The sequence below is a fragment of the Carettochelys insculpta genome, chromosome 1 (assembly GCF_033958435.1).
Source record: "Carettochelys insculpta isolate YL-2023 chromosome 1, ASM3395843v1, whole genome shotgun sequence".
In the NCBI taxonomy this organism is placed as follows: domain Eukaryota; kingdom Metazoa; phylum Chordata; order Testudines; family Carettochelyidae; genus Carettochelys; species Carettochelys insculpta.
This window is the reverse complement of record NC_134137.1, coordinates 254417583-254438819: the sequence shown is the minus strand read 5'-3', so window position 1 is coordinate 254438819 and position 21237 is coordinate 254417583. Positions and strand designations below refer to the sequence as shown.

At 46.1% G+C, this 21237-nt stretch overlaps 1 protein-coding gene across 1 annotated transcript in view; it reads right to left on the bottom strand.

Annotated features, from left to right (window-relative positions):
• LOC142007174 (solute carrier organic anion transporter family member 1C1-like) overlaps positions 1–7248 on the bottom strand; it is a 56940-nt gene extending 49692 nt beyond the window's left edge. The window contains exon 1 of the mRNA XM_074983729.1: positions 7172–7248. The gene's annotated coding sequence lies outside the window, so the exon portion shown is untranslated. The remainder of the gene's footprint in view (positions 1–7171) is intronic.
• Positions 7249–21237: the final 13989 nt, after the last annotated feature.

Below are 21237 nucleotides of genomic sequence, written 5' to 3'. Positions count from 1 at the left end.
GCCCAGTCCAGGAACTATGACTTGATTGGGATAACAGAAACTTGGTGGGATGACTCACATAACTGGAGCACTGTCACAAAAGGGTATAAACTGTTCAGGAAGAACAGGCAAGGGAGAAAAGGAGGAGGGGTTGCACTGTATGTAGGAGAGCACTATGATTGCTTGGAACTCCAGTACATAGAGGGAGAAAAGCCTCTTGAGAATCTATGGGTCAAGCTTAGTGGTGTAGGGAGCACTGGAGATGTGGTGGTTGGTGTCTGCTACAGGCCGCCAAATCAGGATGATGAGGTAGATGAGGCTTTTTTTGGACAACTGAGAGAAGTTTCCGGATCACAGGCTCTTGTTATCATGGGGGACTTCAATTATCCTGACATCTGTTGGGAGACCAATACGGCGGTACACAAGCAGTCTAGGAAGTTTCTGGAGAATGTTGGGGATCACTTCTTGGTACAAGTGAGGAAGGACCCGACCAGAAGTCATGCGTGGCTTGACCTGCTGCTTACAAACAGGGAGGAACTAATCGGGAAGGTAGAGGTGGGTGATAACCTGGGAAGCAGAGATCATGAGATGGTAGACTTCAGGATCCTGACCAAAGGAAGGAAAGAGAGCAGTAAATTACACACCTTGGACTTCAGAAAAGCAGACTTTGACTCCTTCAGGAACCTGATGGGTAGAATCCCCTGGGATGCTACCATGAAGGGGAAAGGAGTCCAGGAAAACTGGCAGTATTTTAAGGAAGCCCTATTGAAGGCGCAGAAAGAAACCGTCCCGATGCACAGCAAGAGAAGTAAATATGGTAGGAGGCCAGACCGGCTTACTGGGGAAATCCTTGGAAAACTTAGGCACAAAAAGGGAGCTTACAACAAGTGGAAACTTGGACAGATGTCTTGGGAGGGTTATAAAGGTATAACTCAAGAATGTAGGGCAGTCATCGGGAAGGCAAAAGCACAACTGGAATTGCTACTCGTACGGTATGTGAAGGATAACAAGAAAAGTTTCTACAGGCATGTTAGCAAGAAAAAGGTGATCAGAGAGGGTGTGGGTCCCCTACTGGATGAGGGAGGTAATGCAGTGACAGCTGATGTAGGGAAAGCTGAAGTTCTTAATGCTTTCTTTGCCTCTGTCTTCACAGACAAGGACAGCTCCCAGACTAATGCAATAAGTGATGCACTGTGGATGAAGGTGGACAGCCTTTGGTGGGGAAAGAACAGGTTAGGAGCTATCTAAAAAGGCTAAACATACATAAATCCATGGGCCCGGACCTAATTCATCTGAGGGTTCTGAGGGAGTTGGCATATGTCATTGATGAACCCTTGGCCATTATCTTTGAAAAGTCGTGGAGATCAGGAGAGATCCCGGATGATTGCAAAAAAGTCAAATGTAGCGCCCATCTTTAAAAAAGGGAAGAAGGATGATCCAGGGAACTATAGGCCGGTCAGTCTTACATCAGTCCCTGGAAAAATCATGGAGGGACTCCTCAAGGAAGTCATTTTGAGGCACTTGGAGGAGAGGAAAGTGATCAGGAATATTCATCATGGATTCATGAAGGGCAAGTCATGCCTGACCAATCTGATTAGTTTCTACGATGAGATAACTGGCTCTGTGGATAGGGGAAAATCAATAGATGTGATATATCTTGACTTTAGCAAAGCTTTTGATACGGTCTCCCACAATATTCTTCTGCATCTGATGAAGTGAGTCTGTACCCATGAAAGCTCATGCTCAAAACTTTTCTGTTAGTCTATAAGGTGCCACAGGACCCTTCGTTGCTGTTACAGATCCAGACTAACACGGCTACCCCTCTGATACTTGACACAATATTCTTGTGAGCAAGTTAAAGGAATGTGGATTGGATAAATGGGTGGTAAGATGGATAGAAAGCTGGCTAGAAGGTCAGGCCCAGCAGGTAGTGATCAACGGCTCGATGTCGGGATGGAGGTTGGCTTCTAGTGGAGTGCGCCAAGGCTCGGTTCTGTTCCTGTTCTGTTCAAAATATTTATCAGTGACTTGGATGAGGGGTTGGATTGCACCCTCAGCAAGTTTGTGGATGACATTAAGCTAGGGGGAGGGGTAGATACGGTGGAGGGTAGGGACAGGGTCCAGAGAGACTTAGACAAATTGGAAGATTGGGCTGCAAGAAATCTGATGAGGTTCACTAAGGACAAGTGCAGAGTCCTGCACTTGAGCCAGAAGAGTCCCAAGTATTGTTACAGGTTGGGGTCTGACTGGATCAGTAGTAGTTCTGCCGAAAAGGACCTGGGAGTTGTAGTAGACGAGAAGCTGGACATGAGTCAACAGTGTGCCATTGTAGCCAAAAAGGCTAATGGCATATTAGGTTGCATCAAGAGGAGCATTGCCAGTAGATCCAGAGAAGTGATTATTCCTCTTTATTAAGGTTTGGTGAGGCCGCATCTGGAGTACTGTGTCCAGTTCTGGGCCCCCACTTATGGGAAGGATGTGGATACACTGGAGAGGGTCCAGCAGCGGGTGACCAAAATAATTAGGGGACTGGAGCATATGACCTATGAAGAAGAGTTGAGGAAATTGGGACTGTTTAGTCTTCAGAAGAGAAGACTGAGGGGGGACTTGATAACAGCCTTCATCTTAGTGAAGGGAGGATGCAAAGAGGCTGGACAGAGGCTGTTCACAGTGGTCACAGATGGCAAAACATGGAACAGTGGTCTCAAGTTGCGGTTGGGAAGGTCCGGGTTGAACATTAAGAAAAACTTTTTCACCAGGAGGGTGGTGAAGTATTGGACTGGTCTACCCAGGGAAGTGGTGGCATCTCCATCCCTGGAGGTGTTTAAGTCTCACCTTGATAAAGCCCTGGCTAGGCTGATCTGATGGGTTTGGTCCTGCTTAGGACAGGGGGCTGGACTTGATGGCTTTTTTAGGTGTCTTCCAGCTCTATTGTTCTATGATTCTATGTATGGGAATTGCTATGTGAATAGGGATAGGAGATGCGAGTAGGGCTATGAATTATTTTGTTCTGACTAGCAAATTATGTGTGCCCAACTGTAAGTGTTTATCGGAATGAACAAATGAATCAAAATTAACTAAATTGGTGACCCCAATGTGATTATCCCAACTACAGTGGTGACCCCGACCGCTGTTCTGGTAAGCGAGCTGCCCTCTGCAGGAATCGCAATCCAACAGGGCAAAAAACTTGGAGCTTGGAATTGACTGTATAATCTCCCTCCCTTAAAATCACCACAGAGTACGATGAAGCAAGGACCCACAGGATTGCCAGCCGAGGGGGTCCTTGTGAATTTTGAAAAAGAAAGTGGGAAAACTTGGACAGGCATACGTAAAGCATTGATTGTTGTTTAGACCTTTAGCTTTAGCCAAGCCTGATTGTCAGACCTCATTACTACACAAAGATTTTTTAGAAATGTGATTTCATAAGCCTCAGACACAAACTAATGAAATATTTGAGTCAAATTTTAAGCTAAGGTCACATAGCCATAGTAATACACAATTATTTTTTTCATTAAGGACTTGTCTTCACGGAGCCAAGCAGTATGATTTGAGATAAGAGGACTTTTCCCTCAAAATAATAACTCCAGTTCTGCAAACCACATTAAGATCCAAAAGGAATGTGTGTGAACAAAACACAGCTATTATTGGCTCATGTGAAGGCTCCATCTCACAATACCATCGCTGTGTGAATGCAATTTTCCAACAGTGCTTATTTAGACATTAGAACATCGAAATAAGCAACATCAAAAACATCCTGCAGTATAGACATAGACATAATTGAGGGTTGATACATGCCTGTTAAATATCTCCATTACCCAGTTAATGTAAAATGAAAAATGACAAAAAAATACATGCCTAGTTCTAATGTCCCTTAGAAACTTGTTGCACACAGATTTTTCCCCCAAAGAGCTGTTCTCATATCAGGCAAAATCTTCATATTAGAGCTGTTCTTTTTCTCTCTTTTGGTTCAACAGCCTTTCAAAGTTCTTTGTTTCCCCTTAGGGGCTACGTCTACACTAGCCAAAACTTTGAAATGGCCATGCAAATGGCCATTTTGAAGTTTAGTAATGAAGCGCTGAAATACATATTCAGCGCCTTATTAGCATGCGGGCGGCCACAGCACTTCAAAATTGACTCGGCTCGCCGCCACGCAGCTCGTCCTGATGGGGCTCCTTTTCGAAAGGTCCCTGCCTACTTCAAAGTCCCCTTATTCCTATCTGCTCATGGCCATTTCGAAGTTTTTGGCTAGTGTAGACACGGCCAGAAAATGCCAGGCAGATTGCAAAGCAGGCTGAAGAGAAAGACCTGGTAGATTCCCATAGCTTAAATAAACTTCTCCATAGGACAGGAAACATCACCCTCACCCGTCAGAAAAACACTGAATCAAAATGGTGTTGAGTACCAAGTGATATGATCACGTCTTTCTAGCACTAACCATCCTCTAGACTTACAGGACAAACAAGATTGTTTACAAGGCATTAAGGTGATCAACCAGCCATTAGGGTGGGGGCACCAGTAATGGCCCTCTGTAGCACATTTAAAGCTATGAATTGACATACACTCCATATTTCTAACTTCACGATAAGAATGATACGTGCACAAAAATAGAATATACACATCCAGCAGATCGTAACTTTCAAATTGATAGTGTACATGAGGTATTTTGTCCAAAGCATCTTTGAATTATGCATATTTATAGTCATAAGCCAATGGTCATTGCAACACGGGGTAGGGATTACATCACATTCATCACGCCCTACCAGCTACCTACTGAGATCCTCCCTGGGTACCTCCAATCATGAGTCTCATGGATGTACTGGAATGACACTACAGTCATACCCCGAGATACACCCATTCAGGTTATGAGAATTCAGGTTTACAAGGAGTTTGATTTAAAACCCCTACCTCGTCTTACGAGGCATTTCTTCGAATTTACAAGGACCAATTTTAATTTTGTGCATCTCAGCGGGACGCAGACACCCTGCAGCAGGAGAAAGGCTGCGGCTCCAGACAGAGGCTGCCCGCAGCTACATACCACCTGGTGCGTCTCTCTGCAGCACACGGTGGTGGTTTCCCGGGGCCCCCAGCCCAGCCTTTACCTGTGGCTGGTCTGGGTCTCTGCCTCGGCTCTGCAGCAGCAGTGCGCCCTGGCCCAGCTGGTGGCCGCGGGCTCCCAGGTGTTCCCACAAGATGTGGCTGCTGGGCTTGCAGCCCATCCCAGCCCTGCCCCTGCCGCTTGTTCTCTGGGTGGCTAGGGGGCCGCCGCTGCCCGCCCTGCACAGCTGTGCCTCGGGCACCGCTTGCAGCCGGTGGCGTTACTTTGCATTTAGCGCCTCAGCCGCTGCTGGCAGGGCCTCTCCACTGTGCAGCCCCGCACAAGTGAGGCATCGACCCTTGCCAAAGGGGGGACTCCTGTGTCTGCCTAGCTCCCCGTGCAGCCAGCCCCTGATACCGCCTCCTCCCCGCTTAACTGAAGCTGCGCTCAGGCTGGGCTGCCTCCCCGTGCCTCCCTGTGCCCTGATCTGCCCTGCCTGCCCCCTCGCACCAGCCCTGCTTCTGCAGCTGTGGGCAGCTAACCGGCTTTGCGCCCCGCTCCCAGGCGCTCTTTGATTTCCATTCCCCTGTCTCTGCAGGTAAACAGACATATTGTACAGTAATTAATGAAGGGAAAATGCCTTGTTATGTTGTGTTATGATAACTAATGTTAACTATTGAAGTAACTGTGTTCATTTTAATGGGATTTGGTGTTGTTTTAGCGTAAATTGGTGTAAATTTTGGGGCTCAGGAACGCATACAATTTTTTCCCATTGAAATTAATGGTAATTACATTTTCAACTTACAAGAATTCGCCCTAAGAGGAGTTTTTCAGGAACGAATTACCCTCGTAAGGCAGGGGAAGACTGTATGGCCAGCATAAGAGTCAGTCTAATATAATGCTATTTGCTCTCTGTGTGCTGAACATACTGACACAAGAGGTTGTGGGTTTTTCACTGAACATGTCACTTCTTGGTGTTGTGTACATAACCTTAATCTTTGTAGTTTTTATATATTTCACCCTAATAACAATTGATCACACTTATCCAGACCAGTCATCACTGGACCGTTTCATGAGGCCTAGCCAATTTCCACCATGACCTTTCCTGCCTGCTCTTTCACTAATGGTCTTGGAAGCTATACCAGTCACAAGGATGTTCACAGGTCTGCTCTGGCTGAGGGAGAAGGATACAGGAGTCATTAATTTGCTCCTGTTAACTAACTTAGTCATGCTTTTGCCATGAATAGGCTTGCAGCACGTGGCTGGTCTCCTGGTAAACATTTCTGAAAATTCATGATGACTGGTCACCCCATAACCATGTCTCAGTTCTACTGCAATGTTCTTGTTTCCACACCAGAGGGCAACTCCGTCCCTTTTCTGAAAATTCCAGGAGATCTCAGAAAGGCCAAAACTCACATTTTAATCACTCAAGCTCCCAATTTCAGCTATGCAAGCTTTGGAAAATGATAGTTTTACTGGCACCTGAAGCTAATCGTTAACAATTAGATAGCAAATCCAATAAGCATCCACCTTTTGATTTAGATAAATTAATATATAGTATGTTCAAACCTACTCTAGTCTTAATGAGACTTGAGCTGAAAGATGGAGTTCTCCAAAGCAAATGAACTTTGTGCCCTCTTATCTTTCGCTGGTGATCAGCTGTGCAGGGTATCTGGCCCCTTTTAATAAGTATTTAAATTGGGTTACCACATTTTCTTCTCCAAATTTTTATTGCTCCCCAGCTAGGTGAAGGGTTCATTTTTAAATGCTAACAAACATTAAACTCTATGTAGGTATTTTCCTGTTCTTCCTAGTGAGATAGTAATATTTTTCATGAGCACTGTGTAATAATAGTATCCTGGGCAACTACTGGATCATTTGTGTAAACAAGTTTTTTAACTAAGCAGCGAAAATGCCAGCTGTCCTCAATGATTGTCTTTTAAAAAAAGAAAAATTGTCTTTTGGCTTAGTTATATTGTACCTTTGTATTGCGTGGATTTAAGTAGTCTCTTCCATGTTTAAGCAAAACCAGCAAATGCAGCCCAGTGTTACTTAGTGTGGAGTGCATATCCCACCACCACCAGGTATAATATAATCATTTTTAAAGGAGAGAAACTAAGGGGGAAAAAAAAAAAGAAAGCAAGAAAGAGAACTTACTTGTGTCACTTCTGTGTCAGATCCTTTCTTCTCAGTGCTGGAGCGCTTTCAGGCAGGATGCCGGTATAACGTCACAGTGGGAGGGCTGCCTTCTTTAAAAGGTCGAGGAGTCTCCACTACACTCCCAATCCTGGATGTTCTTTTTTACAGCGGTTTCAAAACTTTTCCAAAGGCACTGAGGCAAAAGCTTTTCAAAAGAAGGCAGATTTCTTGCAGTGTCACTGATTTGGCATTTTGCCTCCTAGAGCACTGCTAGTGCCAGCCTTCCCTAGGAAAAAAAGATCTTCGTTATTTTTTTACAATGTAAATATTAAGCTGCACTCAGAACCTGCACACACTGACAATCTGATAGCTGTTTAATGAGCTGTGTGAGAGGACTTTGAGGGTAAATGCTCAGTTTCTAAAAGAGTGTCAACATCACTCTAAACACTGCAACTTGCACTAACTGATGCCCTTGCTGGGGGTCTCAGTAGAAAAATCAAGGACTGAATTAACTCTATTACCTGAAGTAGCCCTTCACATGTGAAGATCATGGCTCTTATAAACCATGTCCATGGCACAAAGGGGCAGTAAAGTTGCCCTAACTGGCAGCTGAAGAAAAGGAAGTGTGCCTGGCAAAAAGTGTGCCTGGTCATGGCCAGAGCGCTGATCTACTTGGGAAGTAAAAAGTGTAACCCTTCTGCCCGAAGGAATCAGCAGCAGCCAGGGCTGGGTTCAGCATCTAGGGGTTCCTCTACATTCATCTCACACAGAACTGGCTCAAGCCCCCGCCTTCCCAGTAGCCTGGGAAATTCACACACCCCTGGGCGCCTCAGAGAGGCAATGCTTCCCCGCTCACAAGCACAGAGTCTAAGTGTTGAAAATAAACTTTTAATGAAAGAGGCAGAAGACTCATGTGGCATAAACTTGGGAAAATACCACACCCAGAGTTCATAACCAATCCTCAAGTAACTGTCCCAGCTCAAATGGATTGAGCAGTGTCCTCTGCCTCTCAGGCTCACCAGTCCAATACGGTAAGGATCCAATCCACACACCCCAATTTTTTCTGTACCCCCCTTCACATGCCCCACTTACAATTCTGTACAGTCCATGCCAACCCTGACACATCACAATGATGCATTCCCTCATTGAGCCTGAGGCAATGTCACTTTTATGCTGATCCAGAGTTCCACTTGTCCCTGCCAGCTGCCTCACCAGCCACCCACTGGTCACTCCTGCCAGCCGCCCTGCTAGCCGCCTGCTGCTTCTCTCACCAGCTGCTTCTCTCACCAGACAACCGCCACTCACTCCAGCCAGCCGCCCTGCTAGCTGCCTGATGCTTCTCTCACCAGCTGCTTCTCTCACCAGCCGCCCACCACTCACTCCTGCCAGCTGACTGTCCACTGTGCTCTACTGGCTGCTTGCCTGCTGTCTTGTGGGTTTTGCTGTAGGCAAAACCCTGATTCCAGCTCTTTATGGCTTCAGTTCAAAGGAGCAATCAGCTCTGGGCCTAGCCACAACATCTCAGCATCCACCAAGATGGAGTCTCACAAAATAGCTATAGACCCAGCTTTGAACCCGGGGAGGTGGGGAGGTTGAGGGGTACACTAGTCAAACCAGCCTTGCAGCTGTATGGCCAAAAGGTTCCCAACTGATTCAACCACTGTCCCTTCCACCTCACAATGTTTAGATCAGTGGTTCCCAACCTTTTCCAGATGGGGACCCATTTTGACAATTCAGGAAGCCTTGGTTACCCAAGGCAATTCAAAAAATTGGGGGGAGGAGGGACAGCAGAGCCGTAACTAGCTAATTTTGTGCCTGGGGCAAGAATATAAAATTGCGCCCCCTCATGTTTATATATTCGTATTTCATAGAAAAGGGGAAATATATTAATAAAATAATAACACTACATTTACTACAGTTAGTCAGAGTTGTAGTGGTGGAAAGACACTCATCCTCAAACTGCTCCCCTGGCTTAACTCCCACAGTCAGGAGCTTGGGGAGTCACACTCTGGGGCTAAAGGGGGATGGGGAGTCACACTCAGGGCTAGGAGTCACTCAGGGCCTGAAGGGGGCTAAGGGTGTCTCACTCGGGGCTAGGGATCGGTCATTGACTGGAGGTAGCTAGGGGAGGCACAGGGACCTGCAGAGGCTGGAAGTCATGGAGCCAATCAGCTCTTCTCTCCCTCCCTCGGACTCAGGCCCCCACCTTACCTGAGCTGGGCACTGCTCCTCAGGTATGCAGTTCTCTGCCCTGCAGCTGAACTGGTTCTCAATTTAATTGATTAGCTTAACTGCCTGATGGCTGTTAATCCAATTAAGAAGTTGACAATCACTTTGCCCATGAAAGCTTATGCTCCAAAATATCTGTTAGTCTATAAGGTGCCACAGGAGTTCTTGTTATTTTTGAAGATACAGGCTAACTCGGCTACCTCTCTGATACACTTCAGGGAACTGTGGGATAGGTTCTCACAATACACTGTGGCAGCAGTCGATTTAAACTTCTTGTGTGTGGCAGCAATAAGTCAATTTTGTGGGGAGCATGTGGGAATGTGAGGATGCTCAAAATCAAATTAATAAAACCCAGTGTTAATAAATCAATTTTAATAAATTTGATTTTAGCTTGTAGTGTAGATGCAGCCTCATTGTCTTGGTCTTTCCCTTGTTAATGCTCAGTACAGTCACTGTGGCAGTTTTGTCTAATGTTGTAACCTTTTTCTTTCATACGTTCATGCTGGTGTGAAAGGAGGGCAACATCATCAGCAAAATCAATGTCCTCTAACTGTTTGAAAAGTGTCCATTGAATGCCTTGTTGATGGCCATCTGTTGTCCTGTTCATAATCCCGTCCATTGTGATCAAGAACAGGAAAGGTGACAATAGGCACCCTTGTCACACTCTGTAAAGTATACTGAAGGATTCTGTCAATAGACCATTGTGAATGACTTGGCATGTCGAGGAGTCACACGTTGAATGGGTCGGATTAATAATTTTGGATGGAATGCCATGGTGTTGCAGCAGTTTCCACAAAGACTATGTCTACACTAGCCCAAAACTTCAAAATGGCCATGCAAATAACCTTCATAGACTTTGAAAAAGTCTTTGACATTATTGATAGACATTTTGGCTACGTCTACACTAGCCCAAAACTTTGAAATGGCCATGCAAATGGCCATTTTGATGTTTACTAATGAAGAGCTGAAACACATATTCAGTGCCTCATTAGAATGCTGGCAGCCTCAGCACTTCGAAATTGACGTGGCTTGCCACTGCTCGGCTCGTCCAGACAGGGCTCCTTTTTGAAAGGACCCCGGCAACTTTGAAATCCCCTTATTCCTAACAGCAGATAGGAATAAGGAGATTTCAAAGTTGCCGGGGTCCTTTCGAAAAGGAGCCCCATCTGGACAAGCCGCACAGCAGAGAGCTGCATCAATTTCTAAGTGCTGCAGCTGCCAGTATTCTAATGAGGCGCTGAATATCTGTTTCAGCACTTCATTAGTAAACTTCGAAATGGCCATTTGCATGGCCATTTCAAAGTTTTGGGCTAGTGTAGACGTAGCCAAAATGTCTATCAATAATGTCAAAGACTTTTTCAAAGTCTATGAAGATTATGTACAGGGATGAGTTCCACTCAAGCAACTGTTCAGTGGTCACTTTGAGACTTGCTATTTGATCAGTACAGGATATCTCACTTTGGAAGCCGGCCTGTTCTTCCCTGAGCAGTCTATCAATTTCTGTCTTCATTCTCCCCAAGAGAATCCTATTGAACACTTTTGCTGGAATAGACAGTAACGTGATGCTCCTCCACTTCTTGCATTCCTTCAGGTTGTCTTTCTTTGGAAGCTTGATAAGGTAGCCATGTTTCCAGTCTTGTGGGATCTCCTCAGCGTCCCAAATTTTCCCAAATAGATTATACATTATGGCCATGTCTACACTTACAAAAAACTTTGAAATGGCTATGTTAATGGCCAAATCGAAGAATATTCGTGAGGTGCTGAAATGAACATTCAACGCCTTGTTAGCATGCAGCCAGCCATGGCACTTCAAAAGTGCCATGGTTCGCTCATCCGCGGCTCGTCTACACTGGGGTCCTTTTCAAAAGCTGATACGAGTGAGGGGATTTTGATGTTGGCAGAGTCCTTTCAAAAAGGACCCCCATGTAGATGAGCTGCAGGTGAGCGAACCACAGCACTTTCAAAGTGCCATGACTGGCGGCATGCTAATGAGGCACTGAATATCCATTTCAGCGCCTCATTAGTATTCTTCGATTTGGCCCTTAGCATGGCCATTTTGAAGTTTTCTGTAAGTGTAGACATAGCCCATGTTGAGTTATGTCTCACTGCCTTTCTTGATTGTTTCTGCGGGGATGTTGTCTGCTTTTCCCCTTTTCAGATGGCAATGGTGTCTCTGATTTCTTCTTTTGTGTGTCTGCTGCTGTTAATTTGCAGGTGGTAACTCAGGAGGTTCTATGTAGGCAGGGCAGTTCAGTAGCTCTGCAAAGTATTCCTTCCATCTACTGTGGTGGTCACTTGGGTTCGTTAGCATATGCCCCTCCTTATCCTGTACTGGCTGAGCCACTGTACACCATCACCCAGCTAGCTTATGTGTGATGTTATACAGCTCCTTCAATTTTCTCTCTTCTGCAGCTGGTTTGGCGCTTTCCACAAGGATTTTCCACAAAGTTCTTCTTATCCTGTTTTACAGCCTTTTTAACTACTTTGTTGGCTTCTGAATACAGTCTTTCAGCTTCTACCTTGGTTCTCTTGTTTTGCTGTTGTTGACTGCTGTTGTTGACTGCTGTCCTTTCATTCCTTCACTTTTCTCAGACTTTCTGCTGTGATTCATTGTTTGTGACACCTTGTTCTCTTTCCCAATGTTTTATCACAGCTTTTTTTCCAGGCTGTTTTGGTGTGTTCCCAAATGTGTTCCGTGATAGCATCTTTCAGGATGAGGTTTTCCAGAAGTACAGAAGTACTTATCTGTTGGACAGTTCTATGAAACTGGCTCTTGTTTCTATATCCTTCAGCTACTCCTGTGTTGAATCTCAATCCCAGCTTGGTCACTTTTGTGGTGTACCTCTTGAGCTTGAACTTGAGTTTTATTGTGACTAAATGGTGGTCTGAACCTACACCTGCTGCTCTTCTAGCATGGACGTTCTGCATCGATCTTCTGAAAGAGGCGCTAACACAGATTTGATCAATCTGGTTGATCCAGTGAAACTCAAGTGATCTTGTGGATCCTTTTGTGTGGAAAAACACTACCACCTATCACCAATCCATCAAAGGAACAAAAGAAGCACTCTCCATTTTCACTCATGTTGCCTAGGCCTTCCTTTCCCATGGCCTGTTCTCTGCCTTATTTATGCTTCCATTTTTGCACTGAAGTCACCCATCAAAACTAACATATCATTCTTTGCTTTCTGGTTCACCACACTTTGTAGTTTCCCGTAGAAGTCTGTTTTACATTCCTGAGCTGCTTCATTGGTTGGTACATAATATTGCACAATTAGTACCTTTTGCATTTTGGTGCAGAATCTGGCTGTGATCATACATGATGATACTGCTGTCCACTCCATTAAAGCATCAGATGCCTTCTTGATAACAGCCAGCCCACACATTCTGTGTGTAGTGTGCCCTCTGCTTCAAGTCCTGAGTAAGTGAAGGTTTCATCTGTTGCCAGACATAGCTGCCCAGATTGTGTCCATCTTGTCTCACACAAGCCCTAATCTGCAAGCTTGTACTGTTTCATCTCTGATGCAATCTGTGCTGCCTTCACCACTTCATACATGATCTGAATATTCCATGCACCAACTGGGTGGTTGTCCTGGATGAAAGAATAGTGGAAACCCTCCAAACATTGAGACTGCGCCAATAAAATCAGGATATCTGGTAACCCTAATTAAAGAAGCTACCTTGTCCTGGTTCTTAATCCTTCAGTTCTAAAAAGTAAAGCAAACCAAACAAAAGCTTCTCCAAAATGTTCAGGCTGTCCCTATAAAATTACTTTAGATATATTATAGTATATGCTCCAGCTACTTAATTTCTGGTTACGTGTAATGTGACCAACACTTACATTTAGGTTGTGTTTTAATTACGTGGATATTATCAAGTACTTGGAGAAACTGTTTTATAAGGGGAGGATGGATTGTTTCAGTGTTGTGACTTAAAAAACTTACCCTTCATAGGAGACTGTTAGACCAGCAACTGGAGAATTTTCACAGACTGTGAAAACAGCAGTAAAGAAGATCAGGTATTCAGTTAAAGAGATCCAGAAGGCTACGTTGGCCGCTTGAATGATATTTATTATGAATTTTTTCATTAGTAAGCCACCAAGAAAATATCCAGCGCTTATAATCAGTAAGCTGTAAACACCTAGGAAGATACAAGCAAATAAGTGTTTCTTGTTGTGCAAATATGTATCATATAAACCCTCAGTGGCGTCACTAGCTGGTCACTAAAATGAGATAGAATGGGAGTGTACCTAATACACAGAGAGCCTGGGATGCAGGTTTCCCATACTGATATTCCAAATATTTCGGCATGAAGGATATCATGGCAATGAAAGCGCTGAACTGCAGCACACTTATCAGTATAAACAACATATAAACTGTGTTGTAAAACAGGCTCCTGAGGAATGGGGTGAAATCTGGAATGAAAGAATATAACAGGTTATTAGGAGGCTTTACAAAATGACTTTGCTCAGTGTAGCTGAGGAAGAAGGGAAGTAGGGACGGTCCTAAATTGGATCCAGTTTGATCCTGGATTTGGTCAGTGGCCACAGATGTAATGAAACTAACTCCACCTGGAAGGGCCCCAGAGGGTCTTTTGATAATTCTGGATGTCCCTCACTTAACCCATCACACCCCAATCCCAATGCAAAGAACTGTCACTAAAGCACAAGTGAGTGCTTCTCTCTCTCTCTTTTTACCATGATGTGTTTGTATAAGTCATTCTGATGGCTCATAAACCACTTGGCCAGCATTAACTCATTCTGGGTTTGGTTTCCTGCCCTCATCTTAAAAACAAATCCTGTAATTGACGCTATTCTTGCCTCAGTCTCCCCCAGCTCTCCATTTTCAAAGGTGAAGGAGCAGCAAAGGCAGCAGCACGTGAAGCTCTTGGGTAAATTAATCCTGGGTTTGAGGGGGGTGGTTTGGGTCTGGGAGGGGGGTAAGCCTGGAGATGGGGTGGTGGTGGTTGGGGCGATTTTGTGTTCGGCCCCCGGAACATGTAAAAAAGTGCTGTGTTCCCCTGTTGAAAAAAGGTTGGCCACCTTTGTTCTGAACTTTGCCAGGGCACAGTAGCCTTGCCCAGCTCTATTTATAAGTAGTGGCTGGCTGGAAGCAAAATTCATGATACTATTAGCCCTGAAATTTGGGAGAAGCAGCAGGTGACTCTGGATCTCAATCTCATAGGCTGTGTCTACACTGGCATTCCTCTTTCAAAAGAAGCATGCAAATGAGGGAAATCAAAAATGCAAATGAGGTGCAGATTATACATCAGGCACCTCATTTGCATATTCTTCTTTTGAAAGAGCTTTTTCGAAAGAAGAAAAGCCGTGTAGACGCGGCTCTTTCGAAGATGGGGTTTACTTACAAAAAAGCCACATCTACACTGCTTTTCCTCTTTCGAAAGAATACAACAGTTGGGTGCCAGATATCTAAATCTGCACTTCATCTGCATTTTAATTTCCCTCATTTGCATGCTTCTTTTGAAGGACAAATGCAAGTGTAGACACAGCCACACTATCAAGTCTCTGAGAGTAAAGCAAGATTTCCCTCGCACTCTTGCTAATATGAATGCATTCTACTATGTAAGGACAGTGGTCTGTTCAGGAGATAGTTAGCTGAACTTACCTTTAGTGACTGTTCATTCATTCTAAATTTGTCTTGAGTTTCACCTCTCTCTTGTAGTTGTGATGCATTTCTCGTATTTAATAACTCTGTATCTCTTGCTTGTCCTTCCTTGGGAAGGGATTTGGGCAGAAAGCAAAAAGGTATTGCAGCAAGCAGAGTTGCTGATCCACATGTCAGAATGCCCAGCTACCATGCCCCAACCCAGCGGGCATCAGTAAGTGTTATAGTCACCTCTTCTAAAAATAAATGAACACATATCTCATTAATAAAATAGTTTAAAAGATTCAACGTGTCTCTTAAAATGAGGTATCTGAGTGTCACTAATATCCCTTCCTCATGCAAATTTAGATGCAAATCTCGGTATTTTATTTTGAATACATGGAGTTTTTCCCCATTGTTAAACTATCCCAGATGAGAGAATACCTTAGCAGATGATGGTTACATCTACACTGGCACATAACTTCAAAACTGCCATGCAAATGGCCATTTTGAATATTACTAAAGAGGTGCTGAAATGCATATTCATCACCTCATTAAAATGTCACCAGCCGCGGCACTTCAAAATTGCCATGTTTCACTCCCATGCAGCTCGTCCAGATGGGGGTCCTTTTCGAAAGGACCCCGACAGCTTTGAAATCCCCTTATTCCTATGAGCTCATTTGTCACATTAAACAATTGTGACAGACACCAAGGGGAGAATGGAACTAAAAATTTGCAGCCCATTTTAAAATAAATTCACAATAAATTGCCTAAAATCTTCTGTAGCATAACTCAGATGTAGCTATATCTGAAGTGTTACTCTCTTTGGGCCTGGTTTTCTTCTACTGTGCTGAATGTGGGGTAAAGAGTCATTAAACATGAATGATAGCACCATGGGGCCAAACCCAACGCACAGGATGAGTAGGAACAATCCTCTTCCTCATTCATTTCATCCAGGGTGAATTGAAAACAATTTGGTCTTTGCTTAAGAAATGGGACATGTTACTCTGATCTTTTTAAGGGCTAAGTTCTCTGCTTGTTAAAACCAGTTCAACTCCACTGAGGCTCATATCAGTAGCCTCCAAATACGGGCTCTGTGCCAATAAAATCGGGATCTCTAGTCACCCTAATTAAAGAAGCTACCTTGTCCTGATTCTTAATCCTTCAGTTCTATAAAGTAAAACAAACAAACCAAACCAAAGTTTCTCCAAAATGTTCAGGCTGTCCCTATAAAATTACTTTAGATATATTATAGTATATCCTCCAGCTACTTAATTTCTGGTTATGTGTAATGTGACCAAAATTTGCATTTAGGATGTGCTTTAACTATGTAGATATTATGCAGTACCTGGAGAAATGGGCATGAGTCCCTTGTTAGCACTGGCCACAACCTACAATCAGGTCCATGCCAGTGGACCAGTGCAGGGTTTTCCTGATATGGTCAAATTATAGGATCTGTGCCTATGAGAAAAATCCAGAAAATGGTTCTATGCAGTGTTACCTCTAAGCACTTAGGTGGCCACCCAGAAGAGATTCAAGTGCCACCCAGCTGATTAAGCAAAGCATGCACAGTGCCCACCGCTGGCACAATGTGTTTCTACTAATGGTGCATATCTGGCACATGCCTCAGTGCATGTAACAAAATTTATTCTGCACAAGGATGGAAAAAAATAGAGGGAACATTGGTTCGGAGAGTTAGATGCCTAATTAGAACTTTATAATCCTTTGAATGGAAGTTAAAAGTTTCATTTAATAGATTTAATGGCATCAGTTTTCTGGAACTGATTCACATTCTGAACTCCTTTTTATCTAGAGGTCAAGTAAAGCAAAATCACAGAAACAATGCTGGCTTTCCCGGGCCAGCTGCAATTCAACTCTGGTCTAAAGGGACAATAAAGGAAATAAACGGAAGTGCATAAGCGCATCCTTTTGACTCCCAAGAGCAATGAAAGACCCAAAGAGTTTTTAAGATAGTAAACTGTGTTTAACTTAGTTATGCCCAATTAATGGGCTGTATATTTCTTCTGGCAGAGCTCTTACATCTCAGTAAATGGAGTAAGGGTAGAATAGTATGGTGTGGTTGTTCTGAGACCTCATGAGCTATTTTAATAATAGTCCTAGCTACCCTGGAACCTAGAGCTAAACAGCAGCTAACAAAGATAGAAAACCATGCATACAAAACACTCCAGCAGATGGACAGGCCCAGTCCCCCTCACACAGTCAACTTATATGGACTGTGGTCTCTTGAAATACATATTAAAGATTGAAAACTATGCACAGGTCCCTGGAAAACCAAGTGGGCTCCATTTCTGCTGCAAAAAATAATTCACCCTATGGACTATTCCCCACATACCATTTTTATCCACAAGACCATTTAATTTTAAGGGGGCTATCAGAAGATCTTCTCAGTCTTTTGCAGCTGTATTTAATTGGAATCTGCTTTCAAAAAATTTATGGGTGTAGAAGTTTCTTATTCTTTTGTGTATTACAGTATTTAAGAAAATAGTGAAAACAAGACAGAGTAAACGATGGTGATATAAAAAGGGATTGAATGACTACTTTGGTTGTAATCCAGAGGCTAGATCTACCTGAAATACGATGGGAGAGAGGGGGACTGTTCCTTGTAGTTATGTATTAGTTGCCTTTGATCCTTCAACCAGACATACCAAAAAAACCAGATAAGACACCTACAGACATCAAATGCAATGTGCTAGTCATTTTCAGAGTTCCTGTTGCTATTGTTTCAACCAGCCATGGTTAAGCCTAAGAGTTTTCTCTTACCTACCAGTGGGCAGGGCCCTAAGGTAGCAGCAGCAGCATGGTTATAAAATGTTGAATTCCCTGCTAGCCAGATTATTTAAGAGGTATTTTGATAATGATTCGATAATGTGATAAAGGGAACTACGTCAAACACAATACGTGGGAGCTCAGCAATTTCTGAGATTTTCTAAGGAAGCCCAAGACTTGTATTTAATTTATTGAGTCAAGTTTCTCATTTCTATCCTGAAGAACCTTCAGCTCACTGTTGCCTGTTTGTCCAGCCTTCCAGAAAACTGCCCCCAAACAATAGTAACAGAAAAGTACAGCGTGAACTGTACTTCTTTGCTTCCCCATTCATCTCACTGAACCATCTAGTTTTAAAATCGCTTTGGAACCAGTTAAATGGTAACACCGTGAAGCAGAGCAATCATTAAACATGCACACAAATTGGGATCAAAGTACTTTAAATAAAACACAGGCTTTGTGCTCAATCTCTTCCCCTTCTTTGAACGCCCAATTTTTTTTGGCCCACCACTATCCAAATAAGGACACTGCTCAACTTTGAACAATTAAAAAACTCCCCACACACAACACATGCACACCTTTCTGCACTGTGTCTCTGTCATTGTCCCTCTTTGGAGGTAGTAAGTACTTGATACATGACCTCCAGTTCAGAGAATGGGCGCTTGTGCAGATTTAGGCACCTGAATACATTGGAGGTCGTGGCCTTTGGCTCTCCTATGCATTAATAAAATCCACATACCTTCCCTAGTCTTAGGACAAGGTGAACAATGTAGTTGCCTGCAGGGCCCTGCACTCTAAGGCGACGTCTACACTAATATATTACGTCAAAGTAGCCTATTTTGGAGTAAGAACATCGAAATAGGCTACTTCGACGCGTATCGTCTCCACATCCTCCAGGGCTGGTGCCATCAACATTCAACGTCGAAGTAGAGACGGGGAACATCGAAAGGAGCCGCCCCAGAAGGAAACGCGGAGCATCCACACACACAAGCGCTCCCCATCAAAATAAGGGGCCAGGAAAGCCCGGGGACGGGGTCACAGGCTGGACTAGCCCTTCTGGGGCAACAGCAAGCCACTCCTTTAAAGGGCTGCTCCCAGACACACCCGGCCTGCACAGCACGAGGTCTGCAGAGCGCTAGCCACACTCTCGCAGACCAACGCACAGCAGCTATGGACCCCCAGCAGCAGCAGCAGCAGCTTGAAGCCCTCCATTTAGTCCCCCAGGGAGCAAGCGCCCTGCTAGGTGCTGCACAGGAGGCTGCCCAGCAGCTCCTCGCAGAGGAGCCCTCCCAGGGGACAGACAGGGATGCCCCTGGCTACTGGGGTCCCCTCTTCCTCCCCTGCTGGGTGCTCCGCCGCCTCTGGAGCTACCCCACCAGCTCCGAGTGGTGGGAGCAGCTGGTCATGCGGGAGTGAGATGACGACCAGTAGCTGCGGAACTTCCACATGCACCGGCAGACCTCCTTGGAGCTCTGCCAGTGGCTCTCCCCAGCACTGAGGCACCAGGATACATGTATGCGGTGCACCCTCCCCATCAAGAAGAGGGTTGCAATAGCCTTCTGGAAGCTGGCTACTCCAGACAGCTACCGCTCCATGGGACACCAGTTTGGAGTGGGAAAGGCCACGGTTGGGGCCATCATCATGGAGGTAAGGAGGCCCGAGCATGCACCCACTGGAGGGGTCAGGAGCTGGGGCTGGGGGCCCAGGTGTGGGGCTGGGAAGGGAGGAGTGCCAGGGAGGGAGGGACCGGGTATGGGGCTGGGGAGGGAGGGGTGCCGGTGAGGGAGAGGCGGAGCGGTGGGGTAGCCGGGGGGGTACACAGGTCTGGGGGAGGGGCCTGCGGGGTGAGTGGCCTGGGGCACCCTGTGCACCCCCATGGGCATTTGTGTTCCCTCCCCACAGGTGGTCTGTGCACTCAATGCCATGCTGCTCCAGAGGGTCATCCGACTCAAGGACTTGGATGCAGCTGTTGCCGGATTTGCCGCCATGGGGTTCCCGAACTGCTTTGGGGCCCTGGATGGGACCCACATCCCCATCTGCGCCCCAGACCACAGTACGGGAAGATACATCAACCACAGGGGCTACCACTCTGTGGTCCTGCAGACCATGGTGGACAACCGGGGCCGCTTCCAGGATGTCTACATGGGCTGGTCCAGCTGCACACATGATGCCCGCGTCTTCCAGAACTAGGGCCTGTGCTGCTGGCTGGAGGCGGGGACCTACATCCCCCAGAAGGATCTCCCTCTGGTGGACAACACCATGCCCCTCTGCCTCGTGGTGGACGTGGCCTACCCCCCCCAGCCCTGGCTCATGTGCCTGTACACCGGCCACCTCAATGCCAGCCAGGAGCGGTTCAAAGCCTACCTGAACCACGCCCGCCAGGTGGTGGCAAGGACCTTCGGCCACCTGAAGGGCCGCTGGCAGTGCCTCCTTGCCCACCTGGACGTCGACCACCAGAACATCCCCCAGGTTGTGGATGCATGCTGCACGCTCCACAACATTGTTGAGAGCAAGGGGGAGGCCTTCGTCCAGGGGTGGGCAGTCGACGCTGGCACGGGTTTCCCCCAGATGGCTGCCGCACCCAGTCACCAGGCCCACCGTGAGGGGGTACGGGTCCATGAGGCCCTGTGGGCCCATTTTGATCAGGGAGACCCCTGAGCACCTACCTGGACTTCCCCAGAGAGCCGCCACACACACTGTCTACACTGCCCACACACCATCCCCCCAACAAGCACATGTCTTAGGTTCTTTGGAAAATAAAACTGTGAATTATTGAAAACTGGTAACTGTGTTACGTGCACAAGCAAAACTGCAACCAATATACAAAGGAGGACAACTATATACAAGCGGAACAACCATACACAAGGTGGACAACTATATACAAATGGGAGCCCATCAGATGACTCGGCCATTGGCCCATCCGTCTGGGGTGGGTGTGGAGGGGCGCAACCCACAGCGGGTACAGGTCATGATGCCCCCTTTGTCCCCGGTCCCTGGCATGGCCAGCTGAGGGCCGAGAGGACTGGCAGGTATGGCTGGGATGCCTCCACCGGCCGGTCTTCAGCCCCAGTGGGCTCTGGTCCTGGGGGACTAGCAGGCGGCACGGCAGGTGGTGCAGCAGGTGGGGCGGCAGGTGGTGAGGCAGGCAGCGTGGAAGGTGGGGTGGCTGGGGGCACGGTAGGCGTCATGGCAGGGGGTGAGACAGGTGGGGCGGCAGGGGGGGCATCAGGTGGAGCGGTAGGGAGGGCGGCATGGGGAGCAGCAGGGGGCAGGAGCCAGGTGACAGCCTCCTGGATGGACCTGGCTATGTCCCGGAACACCCCCATGAATTCCTGCCATGCCTCCCAGAGCTGGGTGGACTCCTCCTGGTTGAACCCTAGTCTCTCCTCGGCCACCTCTGTCTGCCACCAGAGAGCTGCCAGGAGGTGGGGGGTCCACAGGGGCCATACCCTGGGTCCAGCAGTGTCATGA